Source organism: Ambystoma mexicanum, chromosome 4q (genome assembly GCF_040938575.1).
Source record: "Ambystoma mexicanum isolate Mex_15411 chromosome 4q, UKY_AmexF1_1, whole genome shotgun sequence".
In the NCBI taxonomy this organism is placed as follows: Eukaryota; Metazoa; Chordata; class Amphibia; order Caudata; family Ambystomatidae; genus Ambystoma; species Ambystoma mexicanum.
In genome coordinates this window covers 1,308,376,013-1,308,401,096 of record NC_090928.1, presented here as the reverse complement: position 1 = coordinate 1,308,401,096, position 25,084 = coordinate 1,308,376,013, and the positions used below count along the sequence as shown (strand labels likewise).

General features: G+C 44.7%; 1 protein-coding gene across 4 annotated transcripts in view; it reads right to left on the bottom strand.

The window, feature by feature from the left end:
• The window catches only part of LOC138468420 (zinc finger protein 84-like), a 90,246-nt gene that overhangs the window by 27,437 nt on the left and 37,725 nt on the right, over positions 1-25,084 (bottom strand). The window contains exon 3 of one of the 4 annotated variants that reach the window (XM_069608974.1): positions 3,544-3,665. The exons of the other annotated variants lie outside the window; for them this stretch is intronic. The gene's annotated coding sequence lies outside the window, so the exon portion shown is untranslated. The remainder of the gene's footprint in view (positions 1-3,543; positions 3,666-25,084) is intronic. 4 annotated transcript variants of the gene reach the window in all.

Genomic DNA, 25,084 nt, shown 5'->3' with positions numbered 1-25,084 from the left:
AAATCCACTCTCACGAACCTCAACCCACTTTACACCAACTTCTGCATAGACAATTGTGTCATCCCAGTTCTACCTTCTGATAAAACACTAGGAGTCCACATTGACGCCTCACTTTCCATGGACAAACAAATCAATTCCATTGTTTCTGCCTCTGCCCTGAGCACCAAGCTCATTAATTCCATAAAACCTTTCCTAACCAAAGATAATTGCCTTTCTATTGCCAGAGCCACCATTGGAGCCAAACTAGATTATTGTAATGCGCTATTGGCTGGCACCTCCAACTCCAATCTCAATAAACTCCAAACAACACAGAAAAATGCACTAAGAGCAGCTCTCAATATACCAAAAAAAGGGACCACATCGCGCAAGCCAGAAAGGCAGCACACTGGCTACCTGTCAAAGAGCGCATTACATTCAAAATACTTACCACCGCACACAAATGTATCAACCTGTCTGCACCCTCATACCTGTCTGATACGCTAGCCAGATCTCACTCCACCAGACCAACTAGGCAATGCCACACCAACCAACTTAGGGTCCCACGCATCAAACGAGCTAGAGCAGGTGGAATAAGTTTCCCTTACATTGCCCCTAAGCTATGGAACGCACTACCTAGCACGCTCAGAGCAGAAACCTCTCTCACTGCCTTCCGAAAAAAACTGAAAACCACCTTGTTTAACTAATTCCCCTTCCTTCATGTCGTTTATTCTCTCTTCCTCCTCTCCTCTCTTCTCTTCCTCTCCTGTAGCTACTACTCTTCTCTTGCAACTAAGTAATGACTTCAATGTATGTACGACAAGTCATTTTCATATCTGTACTCTTCTCTTGCAACTAAGTAATGACTTCAATGTATGTACAACAAGTCATTTTCATATCCGTAACAAGCGCCACGATGCCCCTTGGGCTGCCTGTGCGCTAAACAAATTTGAATAAATAAATAGGGGAGCATATCAGGCTGATATGATATAGGAGCTTAAGACAAGCAACAGTTCCTCGTCAGATATTCAGTAGTTTAAGATAAAAGAAGTCTAGGGTAAAAGAGTCCAACCCCAGCTTTTGGAAACGTGTATTTTGGAACATCATTTTTGCATCACTTTATTACCAGTGAGACTGGGAACTTTTCTGTTGTTGGAAAGCACAAGGAACACTTAAGAAACCATCCATGCACAGTTATTTGCTATTGTGTTAGGGACAGTGGTAGGTTTTTGGACACAACAGTGTCAGACTATTTAGCTTCAGACTTCCTGACAATTTCACTTGTTTTTTTTGAGTCAGGGAAACCCCTCCTAGCTTTAGGGATAAAGGTGCATTTTCCCAACCTTCTCATTATTCATAAAAGTCTACATACAAAATGATACTACCATTGTGTCCGAGCCTTACTTCTTCGCCCTTACGCCATCCATTTGCATTGTCCAACGCTGCACAGTGTACCCCAACGTGTTTATTGCAATACCAGTGAGGAAGGTGAGGAAGTGCAGGCTTGTGTCACTTATGAAGGCCCTGAAGCCGATTTAATACGAGAAAGGCAGAATGCACTTGAGGAAGGGGTAGTCATCTTCGTTGATGGATCATTGACAATTGATCAAGGGTCAGGCAGAGACACACGGGTGCAGCAGTGGTGCACCTTGTAAATGGGGAATATGAGGTTGTAGTTCAGAAATGATTACCAACACATTACTCACCTCAGGCAGAGGAACTGCTTTCATTAATAGAAGCATAAGAAGCATCCCCAGAGTGCTTAGTGACCATTTACTCAAATTCTGCTACATGACCACCACTGTACAGTCAGTGTTCTCGAGGTGGAAAAGAAGGGAATTTCAGAGGTCTGATGCCTCGCCTGTACAGCATGAGGCTTTACTAGAAAGACTGATTTATGCTTTGACCTTCCCAACACTAGTGGCAGTGGTTAAATGTGACACCCAGAATAGAGACCCAGCTTCCCTTGGCAATGATGCAGTAGAAAAGGCCACCAAAGAAGCATATTATCACGGGGATACGGATGTAACTACATTTCCTGAGGTGGCAAACGACAGGCACCACAGGACGCGAAAGACCTTGGGTCAAGCAGGGTTGCTCACAATCACTGGCCCTTATTAAAACACTGGCAGTAACCAATGGCGCTATTAGCACCATGGTTGCTGCCGGTATTTTAACGATTCTGCCATGGTGCAATGGGGAATTACCACTCCATTCCAAGGTTGGCGGGGCGGTAATTCCTCATGCACCATTGGCCCTTCCCCATTCCCATTTTTGCCCCATAGGGCTCAATGGGAATGGGGAAGGCGGTAATTACGGTACCGCAAGTTGCGGTACCATAATTACCTTCAAGGACCCTTTGCAGGTCCCTACTTTAACGGCTGGTCAAGACCAGCCGTTAAGGTCGGGAGCCGCAAAGGGACCTCGTAATTAGACGCTAAGGGGTTAACGGCACCACAGCCTTTTACGGCACCGTTAACCCCTTAGCGGCAGGGTCGTAATGAGGCCCACTGACTGATTTGATCTGGAGACTAAACGTTACTGGTAACGTAGTAATGCCATGGGAGTTGCTCATGGTTGCTTTTGAGTAGCTGCACTACCCGGCACATGTCTCCAAATAGCACATTGCTGCGGATATTCAGGAGGACTGGTTTGCCCACAACTTGCAGGAATTCATCAAAACATTTCTGGCAAATTGCACAACGTGTCATCTTCACCACACAGGTCAGATGCTCAGGAGGTTGACCAGCACATTGCCCCGTCCCACTGGGACATTCCCGGGAGCTTCATATGGACTACGTGGACATGGTTAACAGGTGCAGTAATTACTGTTACCTTATTGTTGTAGTATGCCCATTCTCACATTGGGTTGAGGCTTCTTCCTGCGCACACCCTGATGCGAAATCAACAGCCACATTCTTTGTACATGAGGTGTTTCCTAATTGGGGGGTGTGTGATGTCCCAAAATCAGATAATGGAACTCACTTTTTTAATAATCTGTTTAAGGAAATAGTGTCCCTATTGGGGATAAAGCACACACTGTGCTCAATTTATCACCCTAAGGGCAACAGAACTGTGGAGAAGATGAATGGATTTTTGAAGCATACATTGTCTAAAATATGTGTAATGTTAGGGAGGAACTGGGTGCAGTGTCTCCCTCTGGCTTTGTTTAGCTTGAGAACGCAGCCCAGTAAAGTTCACCATTTGTCCCTGCATGAGATAGTGAAGGGGAGAGAGATGCACATGCCTCTTACTCCTACACACACAGCATCAGATGCACACATGGCAGCAGGGGTTTTGAGGGAGGAATTTCAGAGGTACTTGCAGGAGTTAACCAGATGCAAAAAGGTTTTATCTCACTGCATTGCTCCTAGAAGAGAAGACACAATTGAAACATCAGGGACAGATGAACTGAACCTACCGCTGCATCAGCTGTATCCGGGGACCAGGTGTAGATAATTGTGTCTGCCGCTAGAATGAACAGAAGTTCAAAAGGCAAATTACGGTGTTCTTTGCCACTCCCCTTTGCTGTTTCGGTGAAGGGGTTGTGGTATTGGGTCCACTTACCCGATGTTCGGAAAGCACACGGCACAGTTCCAACTTCTTACGAGAAAAATCCTGTTGCTGACTAATATTGAAGTGCATCTTGCAGCATGTTTCTTTTTGATATTGCAGTTGATCACTCCCCCCTATGTGGAAATGTCGATTTTATCTGTTAATCAGTTCATAACAATATGACTTAAAGGAAAGCTTGCTACAAAACATAATCTGCTAGGGGCCAATCACAAACACCATTCAAAAGATTAGGCCTCCTTGCTTTAACACACAAAGCTAAAACATTAGGCCTCACGTTAGAGGTCCCTGGTTAAAACTGCACAATGCATAAAACTTGCTTACGCTTGCTGGAATTCAAGATGAACAGCATGATCTCTCACCGAGATATGCATGTTGAAAGTACATCAGCTCATGCCAGATGTGAGAACATTCTGCTGACATTAATGAGAATTTACAGTAAACCATTTTATTAATAAAACAAGACCGGCAGAAACGTCCCTTTTTCTGCTCATGTTCTAAAACCTTTGTACACAGTAAACGCTTGCGCTGCTCGCTTTCCTTCCTCATTTTACAAATAGCATTTGCTTTCAGTAACATGAGATGTGATATATTATGACAAACGACTGCCTTTTTACTCTCTGCATATACCGTTCTGACCCATTCTGGGAAATTACCACAGAAGTGACGGAGGGGTGATTGATCTGCCACGAGATGTCTAGGCACGTATAGTGTGGGAGTGATGTCTACTATCTAGCTATATAAACATGGTCATTCTGTTTTGAAAATTGTCAGCAACTGAGGAGCGCAATGACTTATGTTTTTTCTCCGTCATTGTAATCTTTCTTTGCTCACCCACTATAGTGTTATTCGTAATAAATGCTTGCAATTGTGAAAACCTCTGTGTCGGAATCTGTATGTATCTGATGTAAAAGCGTTTCTTCCATTTATATTTCAGACTGGCCGAACCACAAATATATCCATTGTAAATTCCCTTTTTTACAATTTGCCGACCCTGGTGGGACGACTTCGGTGACAGACAGATCCAGCTTGGATTTTTTCCAGCGGTTGACCAGTGCGGGATTGTCGGTTTGATCAATTCACCGTGGAGGCCTCTGCTGAGAAAGGAGCTCGTGCTCTAGCAGCCACAGGAAAACCTCAGACGACATCTGCAACTAACTGCTCAACAAGAGGATTATCCGTTTATGACCTAAGGTTTCCCCGTCTGAAAGGCTGTCTGAGGACAAGTGCAGCATTTGCTGAGAGGTTCCGACACAGATGTGCGTGTGTGCTGGCGTGTGTGCTGGCGAGATAGATGACATCTGAAATCCAGTGAGAATATTTCTAGCTTTTGAAATTACTATTTGAGAAATGAAAGTCGTGTAATTTTTCTTTTCGTTTTATTTATTCATTTATTTGTTTTGTTTGCATGTAGTATTATAACATGGGGAAATACTGCACTTAAGTGTGCCCTAGGGGTTATAATGCTTGTGATCACGAGTTAAGTACAGAAGTTACGCAAGGTAACAGATTAGCGAACAACGCTAGGCGCGCCGATAACAGGTAATTGAGTAATCATGGGAAATGCATGTACAAACGTGAATTGTTGCGCAAGTAAGCGCTTGAATAAACTAGAACAGCACGTACCGACACCACCAATGGGTAGTGCGGGTTGGGAATTGATGGTAAAAAAAGGGTTAGGCACAGTTTTGTTCTTACGAGAATGCCACAAATATACCTCCAAAGCCAGTGATCCTACCCTGTCTTTTCCGATTTGTGGCTCTTTTGATTTAGCCCGAATTGTGTATCTCAGGAAAGCACTACTGGCAGAGGGAGATAAAAAGATAAGACCTCTTCAGTGGGAAACTTATAAAATCTGGGAGGATTATGCCAGACAGAAATCTATGAGAGAAGCACGGCTTAAGGATAAAAAGCCACAATCAGAGAGGGATAAAGCAAAAGCCTATGAGCTCCATAAACTAAAGGAAGGATGGGAACAGGATAACAGAGAGTGTGCTCTAAGCACGGTAGGAGCATATGTATCCAAATCATGTACTGAGGCTTCTGCACCTATGAATCAGACAGATGAAGAGCCTGATCCCTTATTAGAATGCCTTCTCTCCACTAAGAGAGCTCCTCCGCCTCCTTACTCTCGCCCGGAAGGGAGTGGGTAGTCAAAGGAGACCCCTCCTCCACCAAGTACCTCTGGATACCAGACTAGAAGCATAACTACATCCCAGAAGGATGAAGCAAAATGTTTTGCAAATGCTTGGATAGCCAAAAGTACAGAAGGCATTAAAATAGCTAGGGATAATGCACCTCAAGTTGAACAGCCAGTGGCAAATGAAATTGTAAATTACTTATGCAACAAAGTATGGTCAGCCTATAAATTGATTAATAGGGATGAAGCATATGATCTTCCAGACCACTACAGGGAAATGGATGTGAATAGCCAACAAGGGATCCTTTCCATAGAAGACTGTTCAGATATTATAGTGACACTGCTTATGTGGCTTGAAAGAATTCCCATAAAAAAATCGGTAACGCACCAGAACCCTATGAGAGAAGTACCAGGCTTTGATAGCAGCAACCCCACACATCAGGTTCATGTGCCTTGGAATCGAATGGAATTATTCTCTTTTACCAAGGATTTTCCAGATATTAGACAGAATCCAGAGCAATGGTATAGTCAAACTAACCGAGTGCTAAAGAGTGGACCTCTCACAATAAATGATATTGATCAGTTGTTCTCATGTATATTACCCCCAGATATTTGAAGACAATGTAGAAAACAGGATAGGGAAGAACCTCCCATTAAATGGACTGATTTAGAGGATGAAAAAGTGACCAAATACAGGGATGGGCCGGGTTCTTTACACAAGACTATTCTTGCCTTGCCAGAATACATAATGAGAAGGATAGAACAGATAGTGCCCCGAAAGCAGATGAACTGGGATAAGTTAACTCATTGCAAACAGAATGAAGGAGAATCAGTTGAAAATTATTTTACCAGGAAAGAGCAGGCTTTTAGCTCTTTTAGCGGAATGGATTTAAGTACGACCGAAGGACAAAAGGGATTTTGCTAGCACTTTGTAGAAGGACTCCTTTCTTATCTTAAGAATGATATTCAAACGTATGAATCTACATGGCCAACCCAGAATGCTGCTCAAATATTGACCATGGCCAGATATTATGCAGATAGACAATAAAGAAAAGACTGAGAAAGATAGAAAGCTTAATAGTTTAAAAACTAGAGTATTAATGCAAAAAGCATTTCCAGCGAGAGGAAGGGGACAGATGCAGCCAGCAAGAGGTATGTTGAGAGGAAGACAGGGAGGAAGTGCACCCCCATCCAATGGAAGGAGTGGTATAGATGAAGGATGTCACTATTGTAAATCGAGTAATCATTGGATTAGGGAATGCCCTTTAAGACCAACGGGGAGAGGGAGATCAGTGGGACCTGGTTTTTCCAGAGGACAGATGAGACAAGGTAACAGTGAAGAGGTAAAAACTATCCAAGAGCAGCAGAATTATTTCGATCCTGGACAAGGCCAACAGTATTCAGCAAGAGATTACTATGAAGATGACACACATTCAGATGATTATGTAGAATAGGGATGCCCAAGAGAGGGAAAAGGGAGAGTGGAAATACAAGTGGACCCCGAAGGACCCTATGTTGAATTAGCACTTAAAAATACAAAGCCAGGAAAAGTGAAGTTCTTACTTGACACCGGGGGCTACCCATACATCCATCTCCCATAAATTGATACCTACTGCACCCCTCTCTGGGAAAGCAAATACATCAGTAGGGTTCTCAAATACCCCTATTCATAGCCCCATTTCAGAGCCTATCCAGTTCTCTTTAGGACCAATTTCATGTCTTGCTCCTGTTGTGCTTACTAACAAATGTGCTTTGAATCTATTGGGAATGGATCTGCTAAAGAAATTGCATGCTACAATTTACTGTACCCCTGGTGGTGTTTATCTCACTTGCATGTCTGATTACTTACAAAAAGGCTGTGCTTACAATGCTATTACCACAGAGGAACTTCCTGATGAATTACTAACTGTTGATGGGAGGGTATGGGCTAAAGGTAAAAATGATGTAGGGTGTCTCCAGATAGCACCTGTTCGCATTACATTAAAAGAAAATGTTCTTTACCCAAGAATACCCCAGTACAAAATAACACAACATGCACTAGAAGGAATCCGTCCAGTCATACAAGATTTGTTAGCTAAAGGCATTGTCAAACGAATTACAGGCAGCCCCTGTAACAGCCCTATACCTCCCATTCAGAAGAAGGTTAGCGAGAATGCAACACCTGAATGGCGATTAGTTATTGATTTGCGCCGTATTAACAAGATAGTACTACCTCAATTTCCAGTTGTACTAGACATGGTTTCTCTTTTTACCATGATCCCACCTGCTGCCCAGTATTTGACAGTAATAGACCTTAAGAACGCATTTTTTAGCGTTCCAATCCATGAGGATAGCCAGTATTTGTTTGCTTTTAATATTGAAGGAAGGTCACATACATTCTGTAGAGCTCCACAAGGTTATACAGAGAGTCCAAGTATTTACAGTCAAGCTTTAAAAGCACAGCTAGATTGTTTTTTACTTCTTGATGGCACAGCCCTCTTACAGTATGTAGATGATTTGCTTATAGCTGCTGACACCAAAGAACAATGCATAAACTGTGCAGTCCAATTATTGAATTTCTTAGCACCATTGGGTCACAAAGCTTCCCAGAGTAAGTTACAGTTTTGCCAAAAGCAAGTTACTTATTTGGGTCATCTCCTATCAAAGGGAGAAAGGAGATTACATCCACAGAGAATACAAGATGTATTCAATACAGTAGCTAAAACCACACAGCAAGAAGTGACAGGATTTTCGGGAATTACGTTGTTTTGCCGCCAATGGATTCCCAATTTTTCTCTCTTAGCAAAACCCTTACTTAATCTCACTACCAAAGAGACACCAAATCCAATGCCATGGTTACCAGAACACCAAGCAAGCTTTGATATGCTAAAACAGGCTTTATGCGACTCACCTGCTTTAGGGAACCCTAATTATGCTAAATGTTTTTCCTTTTTTGTGCATGAAAGGTCTGGATGTTCGTTATCTGTATTAACTCAACTCCATGGAGATAAAAAGAGGCCTTGTGCCTATTTTTCTTCAACCTTAGACACAGTGGCTAGGGGTTTACCTAGATGCCTAAGGGCAATTGCAGGTGCTGCACTTTCTGTGAAACAATCTGAAAGTATCGTGCAAGGACATCAACTGGTAGTGATGGTGCCTCATGCTATTGATATACTGATGAACAAAACACAAACTCAGCATATGAATAATGCTAGGCTGACCAGATATGAACTGATTTTACTTGCACCACACATAGCGATAAAAAGGTGTCATTCTCTGAACCCAGCCACAATGCTACCCCTCCCTTCTGATGACCTCACCGTATTGCATGACTGTATCCTAACAACAGAGGAGGAGACAAAGGGAAGGGTGGATTTAACTGATATACCTTTAAGTGAACCTGATGGAACCCTGTTTGTGGGTGGCTCGTGTTTTAAATTGTCATGCGGTAGCCAATTGTCAAATGTCCCTTATCCTTAGTTGAGCGATTACTGTTTGGAGCTTACTAAGAGGTTGTCTATTATTCATAAACAGGTGAAAAACATTTTGCCAAAGCCTCTTGAAGGATCCGGCCACTCCATACAGCCTAGGGACTGGATTTTTACCAAGAACTTTCAGCGATCATCCAGTCTACAACCACGGTGGAAGGGCCCAGTTCAGGTCCTGCTAGCCACCCAGACTGCTGTCAAGTGCGAAGGACATCGTAACTGGATACATGCCAGCCATGTGAAGTGGGCTCCTCCATTTCTGGCTGGGAATACGTCTACAGAGTTACCATGGGAAGAATCTGTGCCGCAAGTGACTGATAATTCCCAAAGACTACCTCCGTGCAACGTTTCCCCAGGTATCGTGCCTCCCAAAGACATCACAGGAGTGACAGAGGGACCACGATATAACCTCAGGCCACGAAAACTAAAGTAACTGTGCTGATTGACTCCTGCTTCTTTTCTTGAATTGACTTTGCTGCCTTCTCTCCGGATTGTCCAGGGCGGTGAATACCGGCATCTTTAACAAACTGTCTTTGGGGTGAGGCATTTGAACACTCCCGAAACTCCTATAACCCTTGTCTTGCCTCAGCCTGTTAGAGTATTTCCTTTAAGAAACTCTCTCATAATGCCAAACAGTATCTATGACACACCTACTCCTGAATCCAGACCTTGCTATCGCTCCAGACCAAAGGTTCTGTCATTTCTACTACTGCTGAGTGTTTTCCTATTCAGTTTATTTTTTTTCCTAGACAAAATGCTCAAAACCCCATATTTTGCTAAGCCTATACCTATATCTGTCCCTTCACCGGAAGAATTATATCATAAGGAACAAATAAGAGAGAATGCTTTTATCTCCCTGCTTCATCACACTCATGATATTGTGAAGAATTCTGATTGCTGGATCTGCTTGCAGCTACCTGCCTATGTGGGGGAAGGAATGCCCCTGCTACAGGTACCTTTACCTTTTCTGCCTTCCTGCTATGCGCTTTATTTAGTATTCCCACGTATTGAGATAGTGCTTGCCCTCAGACAATTGTCTTTAGGGTTTAGCACCAAGCGTGGTACTGCTCTGAATCACAAAAGCGCTTACTCTGATTTTGATAAGGATGTCCTTAAAAGGGGCCGATGTGATCTGGTAACTATGCCCAATGCTACTTTTCCTTTTTCATCTTATTTTTCACCCTTTCCTGATAATGAACTATATTCTCCTGATAAATTTCGTGTGAACTCCCCTGCCACAAACCCGATTGCATTCCTTAAATTAAGAAACCTAGATCTCCAAGGTAGTATCTGTATAGAAGCTTCTGGGGCCTATGATATGGGATATAGCCTAGATTGTAACATGACCTACCACATGTCTGACCTACATCCTTCTATGGATGCCCCTTTGTATGTGGGGGATTCTATTTACTTTATCTGTGGTAGTAATGCGCACACATGGCTTCCCAAGGGCTGGTCAGGATGTTGCCATCTAGGATTTGTATTACCTGCCATATCTGTTAAACGCAACAAAGATGTTCCACAACCTGTCATTAAGCCCCTACCACGCTCCAGAAGGGGTGTGGTGAACCAAGGATATACTGCAGCAGACATAGCCGGTGACTTTATGAAAGCTTTTATTCCCTGGTTTGGCCCCGCTATTATTTCCCGTGATATTAGGAGGTTAGCTAGACTCTTGGAGGCCACAATCTCTGAGACAGCAGATGCTTTAGAAAACACAACTATTGAAATGAAAGCTATTAGGCTAGTGGCCCTTCAGCCAGGATGGTGCTAGACATGATTTTGGCTGAGAGCGGTGGTACGTGCAAAATTATAGGGTATAGCTGCTGTTCCTATGGACCTGATGCTTCCACCTCTGTGCGTGAGTCCATAAAAGGCTCCGTGGGATTGGTTCCCAGGTTCACGTAGAAACTGGATCATGGGACATTTTACATTCCATTTGGGGTTTCTTTAGCCTATGGGGTTGGAAGATAGGAATGGTACTGCTTACAGGGATACTAATAATCCTGGGATGCTGCCTTTTCGTGGTGCCAGAGGAGTGGCACTGATGATGCAGGATGTCGCTATACAGGAACTGATGCAGATTGAGATTACTGAAATAGGCATAGGAAGACCTTCTTTGCCCCCTCGGCCTTCACCTTGCACCTCTTTACCTCTTGATCCCTTTTCTAGTGATGTCACTGAGTATGTTTCACAGACAGCTGTCCAGGATGAGGAGACATATGAGGTGGTTCTGTAACTTTAGTGTAGCAATATTGTTGAGCTGATTAACAAAAGGGCCATCTGTGGAAATGTCCATTTTATCTGTTAATCAGTTCATAACAATATGATTTAAAGGAGAACCTGCTACAAAACATAACCTGCTAAGGGCCAATCACAAACACCATTTAAAAGATTAGGCCTCCTTGCTTTAACACACAAAGCTAAAACATTAGGCCTCACGTTAGAGGTCCCTGCTTAAAACTGCACAATGCATAAACTTGCTCACGCTCGCTGGAATTCAAGATAAACAGCCTGACCTCTCACCGAGATATGCATGTTTAAAGTACATCAGCTCATCCCAGATGTGAGAAAATTCTGCTGACATTAATGAGAATTTACAGTAAAACCATTTTATTAATAAAACGAGACCGGCAAAAACTTCCCTTTTCTGCTCATGTTCTAAAACCTTTGTACACAGTAAACGTTTGCGCTGCTCGCTTTCCTTCCTCATTTTACAAATAGCATTTGCTTTCAGTAACATGAGATGTGATATATTATGACAAACGACTGCCTTTTTACTCTCTGCATATACCGTTCTGACCCATTCTGGGAAACTACCACAGAAGTGACGGAGGGGTGATTGATCTGCCACGAGATGTCTAGGCACGTATAGTGTGGGAGTGATGTCTAGTATCTAGCTATATAAACATGATCATTCTGTTTTGAAAATTGTCAGCAACTGCGGAGTGCAATGACTTATGTTTTTTCTCCGTCATTGTAATCTTTCTTTGCTCACCCACTATAGTGTTATTCGTAATAAATGGTTGCAATTGTGAAAACCTCTGTGTCGGAATCTGTATGTATCTGATGTAAAAGCGTTTATTCCATTTATATTTCAGACTGGCCGAACCACAAATATATCCAAATATATCCATTGTAAATTCCAAGGCCGGTACCACGGGCACGGGAACTTCCCTCGCTCCTGCTTATCGGCATAGGTTTGCCTTGTGTACCGTTGACATCTGCTGCAGGACACTTGTGCTTTTGTTTGCAGCCTTAGGCTCTCTTCCACGAAGGTTACGCAGCCCTGGGATGAAAAGGGCAAAGTCAATTCTCTCCTCGCCACCCTCTCGATTCCTGCTGCTTCCTTCTTTTGAACTGCTGCGGAGTAGTGGTCTCGTCGTGCTGTCTGCTGTACTTGCCTTTCTCGTACTGTGCTCTCTGGCTCCTGTCGGCCGTCAGGTGTGTGTAATTCTGATCAATTGCCTGACTTTGCCTGACCCTTGTATTGGGACATGTCAGGTAAACGTCTCTGGTATAAGTCTGTTGTCCGTTGAGTTCTGCGAAAGAGTTAGAGTTAGAAAAGGGGGGCCGTGGTTTGGAATGTCCTCCGTGAGAGGATGGGGAAAAGGTGTAAAAGGAAGGGGGATACCGCGCTTCACCCGTCGGTGTCCCACTCTCACTCTCATTCCCCGAGGACCCTGCATCCAGATGATCCACCCTCACTGGTCCACCCCCAGGAACTGGATGCAATAGCAATGGCCGTGTCCTGGCCACCTAGATGACAGATCCCCAGGGACTAGCTAGGGAGACACCTTCAGGTTTCTCACACCTTCAACATGGAATTATTGAGAAAGACTCTTAGGCCCTCATTACGAACCAGGCGTTGGACCATGGTGCTAATAGCACCATGGTCCATGCCGGTAACTTACCGACTCCGCCATGGTGGAATGGGGAATTACCGCCCCATTCCGAGGTTGGCGGGGCGGTAATTCCCCATGCCACCATGGCCCTTCCCCATTCCCATTTTTGCCCCATAGGGCTCAATGGGACTGGGGAAGGCGCTAATTACGGCACCGTAAATTACGGTGCCGTAATTAGCTCCTAGGTCCCTTTGCGGGTTGGTTTTTTTAATGCCTGCTAAAAGCAGGCATTAAAGTGCCACCCGCAAAGGGACCTCGTAATCAGGCGTTAAGGGTTTAACGGCGCCGCCAGCTTTTACGGCGCCGTTAACGCCTTAACGCCTGGGTTGTAATGAGGGCCTTAGTATTATGTCTCAGAAACCATCAATGGACTTCAATTCCCACAACCGCCTAAGTACTGAGACGAGGAGGATGAAGGAATTGATGCAGAGCAGCAGGAGGGTCAGACTTGATGAGTGTGCTAGTTGTTGGATGGAAACACCTGTGTGTGGGACCTTTAAAAAAGGTTAACCGTACTATGAGAGAAAGCTCAGGAGAAGACAGGACATCTCTATTGAAGAAGGACGGAGGGTGGAGGCACTAGACGGTGTGCAGAAGCTGAAAGCATGAGGCGGTGCACAGTAGCTGGAGGCGAGAGCCAGTGTGACAGAGCAAAGAAGCGTGTCAGCCAAGAAGGAAAGTGAGGTGGTGCGAACAAGGTGTGCCATGCCAAGGTGCGCAGATTTCTGGGTTCTGTCAGCCAAGAGAAGCGGTGTGGTCCTTACCGGGAGCCAAAGAGAAGCCGGCATGCAGGAGCGGAGCAGCGAGAGAAGCTGGAGAGACATCAGAGCCACCCAGAGTGGGAAGCAAGCGGCAAAGGTACGCTGCACAAGCGCAAGCAAATCCAAAGATGCTACACAGAACTGGTGAGTCAGCCCAAGCAGAGTGGGGACCCCGGGTGTTTCAGTGACTGCACCAAAGTTAATTTTAACATTTTGAAGTTAAGGAAAGTGAACAAATAAGAAGAATATTTGGGAATTGAAAAGGGCAGAGTGCCGGCCCGAATCCCAATAAGAAGTGAATGCAAATGTACTGGAAAGCTTAAAGGGGCTGTGAAACAAGTAGATATACCAAGAAAAGAAAGAGTAACTGTAAAATATAAGAAGACCTGGCTAGCATACACCAGGCATTTGAACGTACAGGAAGAGAAGTCCTGGCAGGAGAGTACACCAGGCAGATGCAAGTGCATACAGAGTCCTGGCAGGGCAGTATACCAGGTAAATTGCAAACCTACTAGGAGTGTCAAGTAGAAACAGTGATTGTTAAACCAGAAGGAAAGTGTGTTGAAAGAAGGAAATTTTGTTAAAGCAGAATTACAAGGTTGAACAGTTTTCGTCTAGCAGGATTGTTGTGGGCCAAGAAAAGACACAGAGCACTGTTAGCCCCAGAGAAATTTGTGACATCAGTAAAGAATCCAGGGGAGGGGGCACCCTGTCTAAGGTCTTAGAGAACATACGTTGGAGCTACTATATTTTTATTTAAGAGACCTTTTTGCAACTACCAGGTTAAAGATATTTGCCTTTTCACTTTATTATTTTGTTTTAATGTGAGGGTCAAGATAGAACGTTTGGACACGAGGACGGCTTTTGATTTAGGCTATCCTGACAAAGACAGATCCTTAGTTTTTAGTTAGGGAAACTCCTCTTTAGAATAGGGTCAGCGAGGCATTTTTCCAACCCATTTAAGTGGAATAAAAGTAACTAACCAAAAATATGACAAAGTTGTGACCAGCTTTTATTCCTGACTTCTAATAGTATGTTCTCCGATACCTCACGCGACAGGTGCCCAAGTTGTTTATACCTCAAGAAATGCTGCCTCTTATAGCCCAGTGTGTGGTACACTTGGCCCTGTGCAGAGTACTAAGGGCCTCTTCACAAGTTGGGCGGTATCCCGGCAGTAAATACGCCAGAATACTACACAGTGCAATTAATGTTACCACCCTACCCATGCCAACCATAATGACACCGCCGCAAACTCAAATAACACTCTCCCTACTGTGCAAAACCCCACACCACCCTGCACCAGCTCCTCCAACACTGCCCCCAACCATATCCCCTCATCTCCATCCCTTCATAACCCCTCCCTCAACTGTGCCATCATCAATGCATGCTCCCTCCCAGCACAAGCAGCAGACATACATGACATGATCACTACCCACAACCTGGACGTATGTGCCATTACTTAAACCTGGCTGCATGAAGCATCTGGCCCTGCCCTTGCTCTAGCACTCCCCAAAGGCTATACCATCCTTCACCAGGACCGCCCTCTCAACAAGGGAGGAGGGGTTGCACTCATAGCCAAAGACTCAATAGCCATTAGAAAGATTGACCATTCTAACAAATGCAACTACGATCTCCAATCACAAAATCACTTCCTCACATAACTGTACCATCACTATGCACATGGGCTACTGCCCACCTGGCCCACTAACCGACTTCCAGTCCATCATCACACACCTCGTATCAGATAACCTTAAAACCTCCTCCAAGGTTATTCTAGCAGGTGATTTCAAACTAGGGCTACATGACCCTAACAACAACCCAGCTAAAACCTAGCAAAAGCATTGCAAACACTAGGCTTCTCACACTCCATTTCTAAACCTACCCACAACAAGGGCCGCACTATAGATTGGATAGCTCACCACAAATGCCCACCAGTTGTCACAGCCAACTCTCCCCTACCATGGACAGACCACCACCTCATCCTCTTCGCCTTCTCTACAACTAAGTTCCAAAAAGCAACCGCCACACCTCTCCCAGCTACTTCCACCAGAAGCGCACGGCTCCTGGTTGCCTATCCGGCAGCGCATCCTGTTCAAAACGCTCGCCATCACGCATAAATGCATCCATCACACTGCACCTCCATACCTCTCTCACAGAGTCATCCTACCTCCTGCCACAAGACCCATAAGAACACCATATGCCAATCTACTGCCTGTTCCAAGAATCAACGTGTCAGAGGCGGTGGCGCGATCTTCCCCTTCATTGCCTCCAGGCACTGGAACTCCCAACCTCGGGCCATCAGAGTTGAACACTCTCGTCTCTCCTTCCACAAGGCAATCAAAAGTAGATTGTTTGCCTAAACTGCCCACCCAACTGTTAAGGCCCTACCCCACACTGATACTTGCTCAATGTATAACAAACATATCCTATTGACTTGGGTGTACTTAACCAAACAATTGTATCCGTTGCATGACTGCAACTCAACATGTAACCTTGCTACCCTATGTAACCAACAACGTAGCCATTCATGCATACTGTAACTTAGGTAAGGGCCAATGTAACCAAGCCTCTTACCTAAAGATTATGAATTTATGTTCTGCAACTAAGACATTTCCTTGTAACAGCGCCTCGATGTGCGTGGGCTGTGTGAGCGCTTTATAAATGCAAAGAAATAAACAAAATAAATAAATAAATGGTCCGGCCGTATTACCGCTGTATTACAGGTGACGATGGCGGTGTAAGTCTCCAGTTTTGTTTAGTTCTTAGGACTCGATGGGGCATTTTTAGTGCAATTATCATGGCAGTAATTGTGCAGCGGGAATTGGGCTGAAATGGGTGGACAGTCAGCACATTCACCTCCAGCTGAAAGCTGGAGGTGAATCCTCCAACTTTCTCCCAAACTCATGATTGGGTAGTACAGTAATGCGGCAGTAACAATATTACCGCCACATTTCTACTACACCACCCAACTTGTGATGAGGCCCAAAGTTGTTTCCAACGGCACACTGTCCAAGAGGTAATAATGGACACAGTTGATGCAGAATGTGCCAAGAAGAAAGAACAAGCCTGTTGTAACTTAGGACCATGACTGAAGATGGAAGGAGCATTGTTTTCCAACAATAGATGGGTGGCAGGGCAGAGACCCTTGCAGCAGTGGGCTTTGTGGGGTTTCCGGGAAGATGTAGTGGCACAAAGAAATCGAAAACTGTGGCAGAACATGGGTTAACTGTGTTCCAAAATTGACATGGATTAAGTTACGCAAAACACTAGCAAAAGTACAGATCCCAGGAGGGTATTCCTTTTGCTTCTGAGAAAATGGCTACGATATCTAAAGGAACAAACAGCCATTGTAATAAGACACTGTTCATCCATGACCTGATTGAAGGTACAGTGACATTGATGGATTTGTACCTGGTGTGTGGACAATACACATACCTACACCTGCCACCATCATAGAGGGGCATATGTTCATAGACCACACTGCTCTCAGCAGTTGACATCTGTCAGTTATAAATGTGCTGGTCCCAAAACCAACTAAACCCCCACCCAATACGCATGCCAGTCGTTCACTAAGACTTTGTCATCAAAGAAATCAAACTACCTGTCCAAAGACTGCTCCAATAAACTAAAGGTGATCCCGGATCAATACCAATTATTTACTAAAACTGAGATTTTCTTTACCTCCCTCCTAGTGCCAGGTATCCAGACTGCATTAAATGCTAAGTGGCTGCATACCACTAGGTGGGAGATACTTCAGATGGCGAACCAGACAGAGCAAGGTCTTAATTGGATACAGACTGATTTACGGGCAATCAGGTGTATGACCCTCCAGAACAGATACATTCTGGATTTGCTCACTGCTAAGGAAAGGGGGGCGTATGCAAGAAAATTGGTCTGTCTTGCTGCATGCTTCATCTTCTATGGCTCACCCATTTTCTGTGTACATTTTCTCCCCTTTTATTGTCTTTCTATGTTTTTCTTTGTGAGCGCCCTGAAGCCTATGGTTTAGTGGTGCTATAGGAAAGAGCAGATAGATAGATAGATAGATAAATGTATATCCCCCAAATGATGCGGGTAATGGGTCCTTGTCCAATGCAATAGGGGCCTTGCACAGTTTGGGGATTGGAATGGAGAAATAGAGGTGGTGTGAGCACCGACGATTGGTTTGATTCAATGTTCTCATAGGCTCCCTCTTGGTTAGAAATAGCCATAAAAATGCTGGTCTCATCATGTTTTTTTTCTCATGCTTTTTTGGTCGTGTCAGATGATACGGAGGTACTGCACGAAGATGTTGCCAAAGAGCGCCATGATGATGGTGTCACTAAGGGCGGGTAGAGCTCCTCCTCTCACAAAACACAAGTGCACCCCGACTGATAGATAGGATAGGGTTGTAAGACCAATGATGGTGAAAATAGAGCAGGCTCTGGAACCTCCAGGGATTTTGACCACACCCCTAACAGACCCAGAGAACTATGAGGAGTGCTGGGATGATGCAGAAGATGGAGGGCGTTGTTTTATGACTGGCACCTCGGAAGAGTATGCCAAAAGGGCGCTGGGGGAGTTTACATCATGTGTGTAGGGCATGGGTACCCAAGGATGATGATTATAAAAGGAAGGAGGCAGCAGGGATAGTTAATGGTGTATTAACTAAAGGGGGATGGGAGGGATATTGGGATGCACGTACAGCATCCCAGGCAGGCAAAAAGGTGAATGTTGAAGAAAACCTACGAGCACGTATTATCATGGGAGCAGCCTGAGGTTTGCACAGTAGAATGCACATGTATTGTATGTAGTTAGGTTTGACACACACTAGATAATAACATATAGCAACACAGAAAGACCAACAATTGTAGTAACGTTGTGTTTTCAGAGGTTATAGATAGGGCAGTATTATAGGACCTGTGTTTCGATGATGTATTCAAAGTTATGGCCCAAAGTGAGATGGTGAGTGGGAAGAGGTGAAATACGTGGAAGATGGGGTCAGACAGGTACTGTGGTAGTAGCGAGGCCAGCGTGTTAACATGGCAGAAGTATTGTTATATATCAAGTTAAAGCCTGGTACACTCTGGATAGAATAGAATGCAGGCTGGAGGTGCAGCTCTGTGTAGCTTAGATCACAAACAAATCCCCTTTCCCCAGGAGAGAAGCCGAGGTCAGAGGCACCCGCAGTGCACAGATAAATGCCAGCTGCAGGGACTGAATGTTGTAGGAATGGAATGTGATCTGCGGGGAGAGCTGGTAGGGATGCACCCTTTGAAGGACAAATTCATTGAGAGCAGTGCATGAGGTTTTCTGAAGCCAATGGGCAAGACAAAGCATTCCGCCCTCCCCAATGAGGGTTCATCCCATATTAATTATATAATAAATTGGCACAACACCATCACATGTAAGTGAACATACTTTATTTATCACACTCCCTTGATCAGCCTATAACTGACTACAGTTCCAAAGGTAACATTCCATCCCAATGTAGAGTTCTAAGATGTCACTACATCACACCTCCTTCCCTTCCAAACAATCAAAGGAGGAAGCGATCTTGAAATGGACCTATTGTGAGAAACCAGAGGGTGTCTCATGTGCTAGTCCCAGAGGATCTCTGTCTTAGGTGGCCAGGGCACGGCCATCACCTTTGGATCCAGACCCTGGGGGTGGCCCAGTGCGGGAAGATCACCTGTGTGAGGGGTCTTCGGGGAGTGGGTGTGAGACAGCAAATGGTGAGACGCGGTATTCCCCCCTTTTTTGTTAAGTCTACCCCATCCTATTTTGTAGGGTTTTCCAAAGTACCACCCCCCCCCCTTTTTATACAAATACTGGGCCGAGAGGCTGACAGAGGAACCAGACTAGCTCTCTAACATCGTACTGGACATGTCCCGTTTCTCGGGTCAGGCAAAGTCAGGCACTTTACACTAAGTGCATACACCTAATACCAGTTCGCTCTTCTCACACAAATAAATGGCAACACCTATACACACACTCTGAGCCTAGGCAGGACACGAGTATGTGCAGAACTTCTGGGACAAAGGCACACCCACTGGAGCAGAGCAACAGAGCAAGGGACGAGAGCAGTGCGCTGAAAACCCCAAGGGTTCCCTACTGGAGGTCGTTGCCTCTGACAGACAGTGAAATACACGTGGAGACAAACAGATTCCACAAGTGAAGATTCCATTGTGTTTTCAAGGATGCCAGCGACCCTCTTGGGTGAACGGTAGCATTAGGGAGGCGAGGACAAACCTGTGCAACTAACCTTGACTCGTGAATTGGAAATAGCAAAACAAGAAAGAAGCGCACACAGCCGGTGAGTTGGCAAGCAACCTGAGAGACCAGTGTGTGTAAAAGCAACATTATATTACAAGTAAAGGCTGCACGCATGTGGATGAGATGCAAAGAAAGGCAAACCTGTGAATGAACTTTGAAGTAAAAGGCAGCTGTGAGATCTGCGATACTAAGTAACGGTGTGGTCAGGCGAAAGGAAGTAGCCCATTCGAAAACCTCAGTGAAAGGTACATTAAAGAAAGCCACGCACATTCGAAAGGAGTCCGAGCCCGACTGAGGGAGACCCGAAGTACTACAAGCTTTGCTAAGGGAGCCCCCCGGTAAGTTTGTGTTGAACTGTGATTTGAGAGGTCTGAGACCAACAGAGGGCGGCCTACGTGAACTGTGTGCTGTAAGGTCTGAGCCTGCAGAGGGGGGTTTGGAACTGCTTAGTGTTAGATACCGAGCCAGAGCGTGTCATCCTGCCTACAAGGACAGCCTTACTCGATGAGGTTTAATGGGAGGAGGAGAGTTGGTTCAACTACCTTTATTATTTTTTAACACTGATTTTTCCTTTGCATACATTTCTCCTTTTTACACTTTTTGTACAAGAGATAGGGAAGACATTAGAATTTTGTTAGTAAAGGCCATCTTGACTTGACAGATTCCACTAGGACTGTTTTGTTTATCGTTTGATGGTCAAGACTACTCCCATCTTAGTTATAGGGCAAAATGGGAGTTTCTCCGACCCCAACATTTTCAATGAAGGTTTTATAAATTGTATCCATTGTGTCAGTGTCATACTTGTGATACCACGCCTTCCCTACACTATGAGCTAACAAACAAGTGTTAACTTGTGAAATAACAAACAGGTGATAACACCAGAGCAGAACGGCAAGCACATCGAGAAGCTTGTTAGGTCCATTGTGTCCAAGGAGCGTATCTTGAACTTTTTAGCCACCCGCTCGATATTCTACACTTCCCCTCCTTCCAGCTTCCAGCTGTACCGCATTCCCATAATCCTCAACACTGTTTTGACACAGGAGTATTTGTGATTGATTCTCCTGCTCCATCTGGGAAGCTTGATTTTGACTTCATCACCTCTCCTCACATTCACAAATTTAAATCCATGCTTCACATCATACCATTTCCTCGATTCTTCAGCTTTCATCCTTATCCTTTCATAGATTAGCTTGATATCTCTGTCCACAATTTTGGAATGTCCCATCCAACCTGGCACTAACTAGGTGTTGGGTTTGCGACTTTGCATGAACCCAAACGGAGTGACCCCACTAACGGGATGTGAGGTGCTCTTGTATTGAAACTCTCCACAGTCATTTTTGCCAGTCTCCACTCGCCTGAACCGACAAACCAATTCCATCCATTCTGTTAAAGCATTCAACACAACCATTACTATGTGGATGGTACAGGGCCGTTCTCGTATGTTTAATATCATTCTTCTCTACCCAACCTTAAAACTCTTTGGAAACAAACTGTGGACCACTGTCACTGATCGACACCGCCAGCCAATCTTCGCTCCAGAAAATACCCTCAAGAAACCTGATCACATTAATTGACGTGATATACTTAATTACTCCCTCTTCGGGCCATTTTGTAGGCAAGTCCATGACAATAACCACATAGGAGTCTTTGACATCTCAAAAATTCAACACCCCCAACAGATCCATGGTAATAGTATACCACGGCACCCTGGGCACCTGTGGTAAAACCATGAGGGGGATTTCTCGTTTCCAACACCTTATCACTGTTTTTACACTGTTCACACTCCTTAATCCTCAATTCAATAGACCTTTCAATTCCCTGCCACCAGAAATCCATCCTTATGAGAGTCTTGCTGTACAGCTGGAAGGAGGAGAAGTGGACACAACAGACCTAACCAGCTTCTCCATATGCTACCCTTGTTATTATCATGGAACACTAAGGGGTCAACATATCTATTTGCACAAGGAGGGGTCTATTGGAATCAATTGATGTGTTTCATATTGTTGCCCTACAAGAGTCCTGGTAAGTTGTCCCTTTAATTATAGATGGATGGAGATGCATAATTAAAAAGACAATCCAGGGTCCAAGTGGAAGGCCTAAAGAAGGTTTGGCATTGGGAGCCAAATATCCTTTACAACTAATCAAGGTTGAAACAAATTCAAATTATCTCCTGGCGGAGAAGACACGAATGCAAGGTGAGAAAGAAGGTGGCAGAGTTTGCCAAGAGATATTGATTATTACCATCTATGATCCCCCAACCAAAAGAGAGCATTATGAAATCATCAGAGAACTGGAAATCCTTCTCACCACCAATTTGGGAGTAGCAACCACTGTTGTATGTGGAGACTATAACGCTAGAATCCCCAGGGATTTAATGGCGGTAGAAACAGGATTAACATCATGTTCATCTCCACGCACCAATGGGAGATTGGAAATTGGTTGCAAACGAGGCGAGAGTTGGGCTAGGTTAATGCTAGGTCATTGGGCCTTACTATGGCAAATGGAAATTGGCCTTCTGATTCTCCACCATAATTTACTTGGTCTTCTGTCCTTAGTTCCAGCATTACATACTAGTTGGGTCATTACGAGGTTGGAGGTAGCCATGGCGCTATTAGCCCCATGGCTACCCCCATACCGCTTACCGGGTCCGGGATCCCTGAATGGGGAAATACCGGGTAATTCCAACCTTGGAGGACCTGGTATTTCCCCATTCAGAGAACCCATCCCCATTCCCATCCGAGCCCCCATAGAGCTCAATGGGAATGGGGACCATGCTAGCAACGGGACCTTTACCGGCACCATTAACCCCTTAGCGCCGCACTTGTACTGAGGCCCATGTCTTTTTCACTATAGTATCAACATTAGACGTATACATGTGTGTATCACAAAGAGAAGAAAGCAATCATCACCCACTTATCTGTGCTTTAAATTGGATGATGCCCCTATTCAAAAGGCGGGAGACGGGTGCGCTTGCTACTAATCTGCAGAATAATCGCATCATTTGGACCACTAATAATCTCCAAGTAGCAGCTGATATGGCAATATAGCCTATGACTAAATAAATGGCTAATCAAGGAATAGCGAGATATCAAAGCTGTGCGAGAACTATTAGCTCTAGTATTTGGGGAAATAAGAAAAGACTCCTTAATATCAGGGCTAATAGGTTATGAACTAACCATCGACACAGATTTGACATCACTCTTGGGGATAGAAAGAGACAACTTAGAGCGGAACTAAGGGGTTTAAAGTCAAGGGAATATGCTCAACTAGTACGCAAATATCGTAAGCAATATAGACAGTGGCTAAAATAGTATAAGCAAGATTTGGAATGCAAGAAGCGGCGTAAACTGGTATATTGACAATGACGTTAAGACCTTCCGGAGCATTATTAATGCGCATAAAGAAATATGCCCAGTGGTTTGTGATGTCCTAGAAGTGGATTGGATAAGGCACATTGAGGCTACTCTCGGCATCATTTCCACTCCCGCTGTCTGTAAGGAAGATGGCACTGAAGTGCGCTGGGAATACTGTCTTGAACAGTCAGACATTATTACAATCATAGGTATGTCTTACGTTAAATTATATTGATACGGCGCACTGTCACCACTCGAGTGGTCCCCTAGTGCTCTGGCAGTTTCTGAAAAGCAAGAGGGTAGGCAAAGTTAGTAGGAATGAGCGGGAGAAAGAGCAAGAGAGCTCTGATGTGCTGTAGGAAGCTTCAGTTCGGTAAACACCATTGACCGGGCTTAGGTGTGTTTTTCGGTGGGTAGCCTTCATGTGCTATTGTTCAAGGCTATGTTTGGTTTGTTTTGTTGTTGCGGTAAAACATCTAGAGAAACAGGCCCTGATGGTCATTGTAATCAGTTAATCAAAAACAATCTAGGGGTCTGGGCAGGAGCATTGCATGGTCTGTTCACTCAGCAAATCCCGACCACTTGGAAAGAAAGCATTGTGGGTCCCATCTACAAGAAATTACAGGCTATTGACAAAGCTCGATGCCCCTGCAAAAATGTTCTCTTAAGTTTTGCTTGGGGAATGAAACAACTGAATTCTGGAAAATAACATTCCAATGAATCAAATAAGGTTCAGGAGCGGCCCTGGCGCGGCTGACAAGGGGCTGTGTGAGAAACATAGGGGCATTCTCCCATGTGGACCCTGAGAATCCTCTAGTCAGGTGGCTGGGGGAGGGCCATCACTTTTGCAACCCAACCCTGGGGGTGGACGAGCGAGGGTGGATCATCTGAGCAGGGGAGCTTGGGGTTGCTGTCGGGGGGAGTGCCCCAGGTGAGACGCTAGTATTCCAAAGGGACAGCAGGCGAAGAGGAGGAAGTCCTGGAAGCCTTTGTAGGATATATGGACACCCTGGTGGCAAATCTAAGAGGGAGATGGAAACATCGTAACACAATAAAACCAGACAACGAGGAGGACCAGATAAGACACACACACAGTTCCCACTGTAACACCTATTTGGCTTCCCTGGGCTTAGACCAGAGGGAAAGCAAATCACCCCAGGTCTATAAACATGGAGCCAGGAGACACACCTCTTTTCCCGGTTCATTAGGAAGTTACCAGTCTATATAGCTTTGTTGATAACAGTGTGGCTTTTGACACTGTTGATTGGGGTTGGCTGTGGAAGAAGCTGATAGAATAGAGCCTTACATGGGGCCTACTTAGTATGATCATTGCTCTTCAGTATGAGAATGATGCATGCTGGGGGAATGAGTAAATGGAGCAATACTTTCTGTGGACTAAAGCGAGGCTGCCTCCTAGCTCCCACACAGTTCAACCTTCATCTAGCCGACTTGGGACAGGGGATTATGAATTATAGCTCTATACCGCCTAGGTTGGGCAGCACTGGTGTTCAGTGGCTTGCATACGCTGATGATTTGGCAAAGCTGGATTTAACTCCTAAGGGATTGCAGGCCCTCCTGGACCATTTACAAAAGTATGCAATGATTAACTCCCTAAAGATCAATACCAGTCAAACTAAAATCATGGTGTTTTCAC